The following is a 6,711-nucleotide window of genomic DNA, read 5'->3' on the forward strand; positions in this document are numbered from 1 at the left end:
CTGTTTATTATCATGTATTAGTCTATTATTGATTTGTATATTGTTTTGAATATGATGCTTGGCTAAAATTTTAAAATCATTCGGGTACTATATGGTTTTTGGCTCGTTAGACAATTATGTTAAGCTTTTTGGGTGTAAACTATAGACGATATTAGTAAACTTATTATTTAATTCTTGTTGATTAATTGTTGGTGCATGCTATAATCTGGTTTGGTTGTTGATTGGTGTGGGATTTACTGGTCTTGATTGTCACATACGTGATAGCTTCGTTTATTTTATTCTATGGTTATATATAGGCCACTTTAACTAAAGACAATTAACTGATTGCTCACTAATTACATTATTAATTAGGTTCTGGGTGCAGGTTTAGCCTCCCAAGTCTATCTAATAATTAAAAATATATGTTTCCGCAACTGGCGTCTGTTTGTTATTAGTTTACGTGTGTCAGCTCAGACTATCTTGAATATTCAATAAACCGAGTTAGAATTCGTCGTACCCGAGTGATTCTTCATCATCATCTGGTTTAAAACCTCAAACACCCATTTTCGATTGCTTTTTTGTTTATTGTTACATTAATATTTTTTGTCATTTAATTTTAAAATAAACAATTCAATTTTATTAGGAGGAACTTGGAAAAGGTTTAGTAACCCGAGCCGCCTCACGTGTCTTCCATTTTGATAAACCCGGACTTGCTTAACGGACTTGCACATGGACAAGAGTTAAGCATTGAGGCCCGTTTATATTTAACCTACCACCTCTAAGAAAATAAACAATAATATAGGAAATCAAACAATTATTGGTGGGATACAAGAAATCAGACATCAGAACAGAACATACTTTGGAGGTCGGTGCTCGCAATATATTGAGAGAAGCTAGTGGTGTCCGCAATTAATAGAAGGCAATTGGAGTTCATGAAATAAAAAAAGTTCTTGACAGAGGATAACGTTGACAAAAGTTTGAAGTATACACGTAAGTTTTGTTTCCGTTTGAGTTTCTTATTCATTAGCCGTGTATCATTAATTCGTTAGTTTTCTCTACTGTTTAGAATCATGTATTCGTCTATTATTGATTTGTATATTGTTTGGAGTATGATTCTTGGCTAAAATTTTAAAATCATTCGGGTACTACACGGTTTTTTGGCTCGTTAGACAATTAGTTAAGCTTTTTGGGTGTAAACTATTGACGATTTTAGTAAACTTATTATTTAATTCTTGTTGATTAATTGTTTGTGCATGCTATAATCTGGTTTGGTTGTTGATTGGTGTGGGATTTACTGGCCTTGATTGTCACATACGTGATAGCTTCGTGTTTTTTATTCTATGGTTATATATAGGCCACTTTAACTAAAGACAATTCCAACATATTTGGTAATTGATCAATTAATAATAAAATGATATTGGTTTTTATTTATCAGTTTTGCATGCCGGTAGATGCTCGGGTTATTGTTTGGCGTGCCATTGGTTTGCATATGAGATTTTGCTTGTTTATCGTTGCTTTGAAACTTCTAGGTCAATAAATTTATTAAATATTAATTTGCCTCACAGTGTAATAATTATTAGTATCGTCTTTAATATTGTTTCCTTTTAGCACTTTATCAATTCACTGATTGCTCACTAATTACATTATTAATTAGGTTCTGGGTGCAGGTTTAACCTCCCAAGTCTATCTAATAATTAAAAAAATATGTTTCCGCAACTGGTGTCTGTTTGTTATTAGTTTACGTGTGTCAGCTCGGACTATCTTGAATATTCAATAAACCGAGTTAGAATTCGTCGTACCCGAGTGATTCTTCATCATCATCTGGTTTAAAACCTCAAACACCCATTTTCGATTGCTTTTTTGTTTATTGTTACATTAATATTTTTTGTCATTTAATATTAAAATAAACAAATCAATTTTATTAGGAGGAACTTGGAAAAGGTTTAGTAACCCGAGCCGCCTCACGTGTCTTCGATTTTGATAAACCCGTACTTGCTTAACGGACTTGCACATGGACAAGAGTTAAGCATTGAGGCCCGTTTATATTTAACCTACCACCGCTAATAAAATAAACAATAATATAGGAAATCAAACAATTATTGGTGGGATACAGGAAATCAGACATCAGAATAGAACATACTTTGGAGGTCGGTGCTCGCAATATATTGAAAGAAGCTAGTGGTGTCCGCAATTAATAGAAGGCAATTGGAGTTCTTGAAATAAAATAAGTTCTTTTCGGAGGATAACGTTGACTGAAGTTTGAAGTATACACGGAAGCTTTGTTTCCGTTTGAGTTTCTTATTCATTAGCCGTGTATCATTAATTCGTCAGTTTTCTCTACTGTTTATTATCATGTATTAGTCTATTATTGATTTGTATATTGTTTTGAATATGATGCTTGGCTAAAATTTTAAAATCATTCGGGTACTATATGGTTTTTGGCTCGTTAGACAATTATGTTAAGCTTTTTGGGTGTAAACTATAGACGATATTAGTAAACTTATTATTTAATTCTTGTTGATTAATTGTTGGTGCATGCTATAATCTGGTTTGGTTGTTGATTGGTGTGGGATTTACTGGTCTTGATTGTCACATACGTGATAGCTTCGTTTATTTTATTCTATGGTTATATATAGGCCACTTTTACTAAAGACAATTAACTGATTGCTCACTAATTACATTATTAATTAGGTTCTGGGTGCAGGTTTAGCCTCCCAAGTCTATCTAATAATTAAAAATATATGTTTCCGCAACTGGCGTCTGTTTGTTATTAGTTTACGTGTGTCAGCTCAGACTATCTTGAATATTCAATAAACCGAGTTAGAATTCGTCGTACCCGAGTGATTCTTCATCATCATCTGGTTTAAAACCTCAAACACCCATTTTCGATTGCTTTTTTGTTTATTGTTACATTAATATTTTTTGTCATTTAATTTTAAAATAAACAATTCAATTTTATTAGGAGGAACTTGGAAAAGGTTTAGTAACCCGAGCCGCCTCACGTGTCTTCCATTTTGATAAACCCGGACTTGCTTAACGGACTTGCACATGGACAAGAGTTAAGCATTGAGGCCCGTTTATATTTAACCTACCACCTCTAAGAAAATAAACAATAATATAGGAAATCAAACAATTATTGGTGGGATACAAGAAATCAGACATCAGAACAGAACATACTTTGGAGGTCGGTGCTCGCAATATATTGAGAGAAGCTAGTGGTGTCCGCAATTAATAGAAGGCAATTGGAGTTCATGAAATAAAACAAGTTCTTGACAGAGGATAACGTTGACAAAAGTTTGAAGTATACACGTAAGTTTTGTTTCCGTTTGAGTTTCTTATTCATTAGCCGTGTATCATTAATTCGTTAGTTTTCTCTACTGTTTAGAATCATGTATTCGTCTATTATTGATTTGTATATTGTTTGGAGTATGATTCTTGGCTAAAATTTTAAAATCATTCGGGTACTACACGGTTTTTGGCTCGTTAGACAATTATGTTAAGCTTTTTGGGTGTAAACTATTGATGATTTTAGTAAACTTATTATTTAATTCTTGTTGATTAATTGTTTGTGCATGCTATAATCTGGTTTGGTTGTTGATTGGTGTGGGATTTACAGGCCTTGATTGTCACATACGTGATAGCTTCGTGTGTTTTTTATTCTATGGTTATATATAGGCCACTTTAACTAAAGACAATTCCAACATATTTGGTAATTGATCAATTAATAATAAAATGATATTGGTTTGTATTTATCAGTTTTGCATGCCGGTAGATGCTCGGGTTATTGTTTGGCGTGCCATTGGTTTGCATATGAGATTTTGCTTGTTTATCGTTGCTTTGAAACTTCTAGGTCAATAAATTTATTAAATATTAATTTGCCTCACAGTGTAATAATTATTAGTATCGTCTTTAATATTGTTTCCTTTTTGCACTTTATCAATTCACTGATTGCTCACTAATTACATTATTAATTAGGTTCTGGGTGCAGGTTTAACCTCCCAAGTCCATCTAATAATTAAAAAAATATGTTTCCGCAACTGGTGTCTGTTTGTTATTAGTTTACGTGTGTCAGCTCGGATTATCTTGAATATTCAATAAACCAAGTTATAAATCGTCGTACCAGAGTGATTCTTCATCATCATCTGTTTTAAAACCTAAAACACCCATTTTCGATTGCTTTTTTGTCTCGTTTGACAATTATACGGTTTTTGGCTCGTTTGACAATTGTGTTGAGCTTTTTGGGTGTAAACTATTGATAATTTTAGTAAACTTATTATTTAATTCTTGTTGATTAATTGTCGGTGCATGATATAATATGTTTTGGTTGTTGATTGGTGTGGGATTTACTGGTCCACTTTAACTAAAGACAATTCCAACATATTTGGTAATTGATCAATTAATAATAAAATTATATTGGTTTGTCTTTATCAGTTTTGCATGCCGGTAGATGCTCAGGTTACTGTTTGGCATGCCATTAGTTTGAATATCCGATTTTGCTTGTTTATCATTGCATTGAAACTTCTAGGTCAATAAGTTTATAAAATTAATTTGCTTCATAGTGTAATAATTATTAATATCGTCTTTAATGTTGTTTCTTTTAGCACTTTATCAATTCACTAATTGCTCACTAATTACAATATTAATTAGGTTTTGGGTGCAGGTTTTGCCTCCGAAGGCTATCTTATAATTAACAAAATATGTTTCCGTAACTGGAGTCTGTTTGTTAATAGTTTTCTTGCGTCAGCTCTGAATATCTTGAATAGTCATTAAACCGAGTTAGAAATCGTCATACCCGAGTGATTCTTCATCATCATCTGTTTTAAAACCTCAAACACCCCTTTTCGATTGCTTTTTGTTTATTGGTACTCTAATAGTTTTAGTCATTTATTATTATTTTAGTTTTTAATACTAAATTAAACAAATAAATTTTATTAGGAAGAACTTGGAAAAGGTTTAGCAACCTGAGATGCCTCACATGTCTTTGATTTTGATAAACCCGGACTTGCTTAACGGACTTGCACATGGACAAGAGTAAAGCATTGAGGCCCGTTTAAGTTAAACCTACCACCGGTAAGAAAATAAACAATATACAGAGAAGTTCTCTGTAGAAGGAGGGAGGCAAACAAACAATTATAGGAGGGACACAAGAAGTCAGACATTAGAACATACTTTGGAGGTTGGTGCTCGCATTATTTTGAGAGAAGCTAGTGGTGTCCGTCATTAATAGAAGATAATTGGAGTTCACGAAATTAAATAAGTTCTTGACGGAGGATAAAGTTGACTAAAGTTTGAAGCATCCACGGAAGTTTTGTTTCCGTTTGAGTTTCTTATTCATTAGCCATGTATCATTAATTCGTCAGTTTTCTCTACTGTTTAGAATCATGTGTTCGTCTATTATTGATTTGTATATTGTTTTGAATATGATGTTTGGCTAAAATTTTAAAATCATTCGGGTACTATACGGTTTTTGGCTCGTTTGACAATTATGTTGAGCTTTTTGGGTGTAAACTATTGATAATTTTAGTAAACTTATTATTTAATTCTTGTTGATTAATTGTCGGTGCATGCTATAATCTGTTTTTGTTGTTGATTGGTGTGGGATTTACTGGTCTTGATTGTCACATACATGATAGCTTCGTTTATTTTATTCTATGGTTAATTTAAGGCTACTTTAACTGAAGACAATTCCAACATATTTGGTAATTGATAAATTAATAATAAAATCATATTGGTTTGTATTTATCAGTTTTTGTTTGGCATACTTGTAAGGCCCCCGAACCCCGAGAGCCCCACAGTTTTTGTTTGGCGTAGTTGTATTTATCAGTTTTTGTTTGGCGTACTTGTAAGGCCATTAGTTTGCATATCAGATTTTACTTGTTTATCATTGCTTTGAAACTTCTTGGTCAATAAGTTTATTAAATATTAATTTGCTTCACAGTGTAATAATTATTAATATCGTTTTTAATGTTGTTTCCTTTTAGCACTTTATCAATTCAATAATTGCTCACTAATTATGTTATTAATTAGGTTCTAGGTGCAGTTTTAGCCTCTCAAGTCTATCTAATAATTAACAAAGTGTGTTTCCATAACTCGAGTCTGTTTGTTATTTTTGTAAGGCCCCGAACCTCGGGAGCCCCACAGTTGGTAATCATTCAAAACACTCGTAAAAATAATTAAACTTAAAAACAAATGTTTTCATTAAAATAAGCATCACATAGTATAATTTGGCGGAAAACGTAAATAATAAAATAGGTTCCCAAAACCCGGGAATTTTGCCCAAAACTAACATAATTATCTTTAAATAAAATTTTTAAAAATAAATGTTTAATAATAAAATATTCAAATCCCGTATGCCCTTCACCGTTCAAGTAGCTTCATGCACGTCCAAGCGATAATGCATCCTCTTCCTAACCTGAAACTCATACTAACATGCACACAAAGTCAGCTTAAGCTGAGTGAGTTCAAGTTTTAAATAAGTAACAAAAGTCTTAATAATCATCCCAATGGTTTTTAAAACTGTAAACGGGAATACATCGGTTAGGTCACCACATTCAATAAATAATCATCCTTATGTATGAGGATCTCTATACGTGCATTCCTATATATATAAATATATATATAAATATATATATATATATATATATATATAAATATATATATATATATAACATTCAATAATAACATTCAGGACCGAGAAAACGTACAACCCAAACACGTAACATTCATCGCATG

This window comes from Bidens hawaiensis, unplaced genomic scaffold (genome assembly GCF_021521415.1).
Source record: "Bidens hawaiensis isolate Kalapana, Puna unplaced genomic scaffold, B.hawaiensis_p1.1 tig00024424_1, whole genome shotgun sequence".
Classification (NCBI taxonomy): Eukaryota; Viridiplantae; Streptophyta; class Magnoliopsida; order Asterales; family Asteraceae; genus Bidens; species Bidens hawaiensis.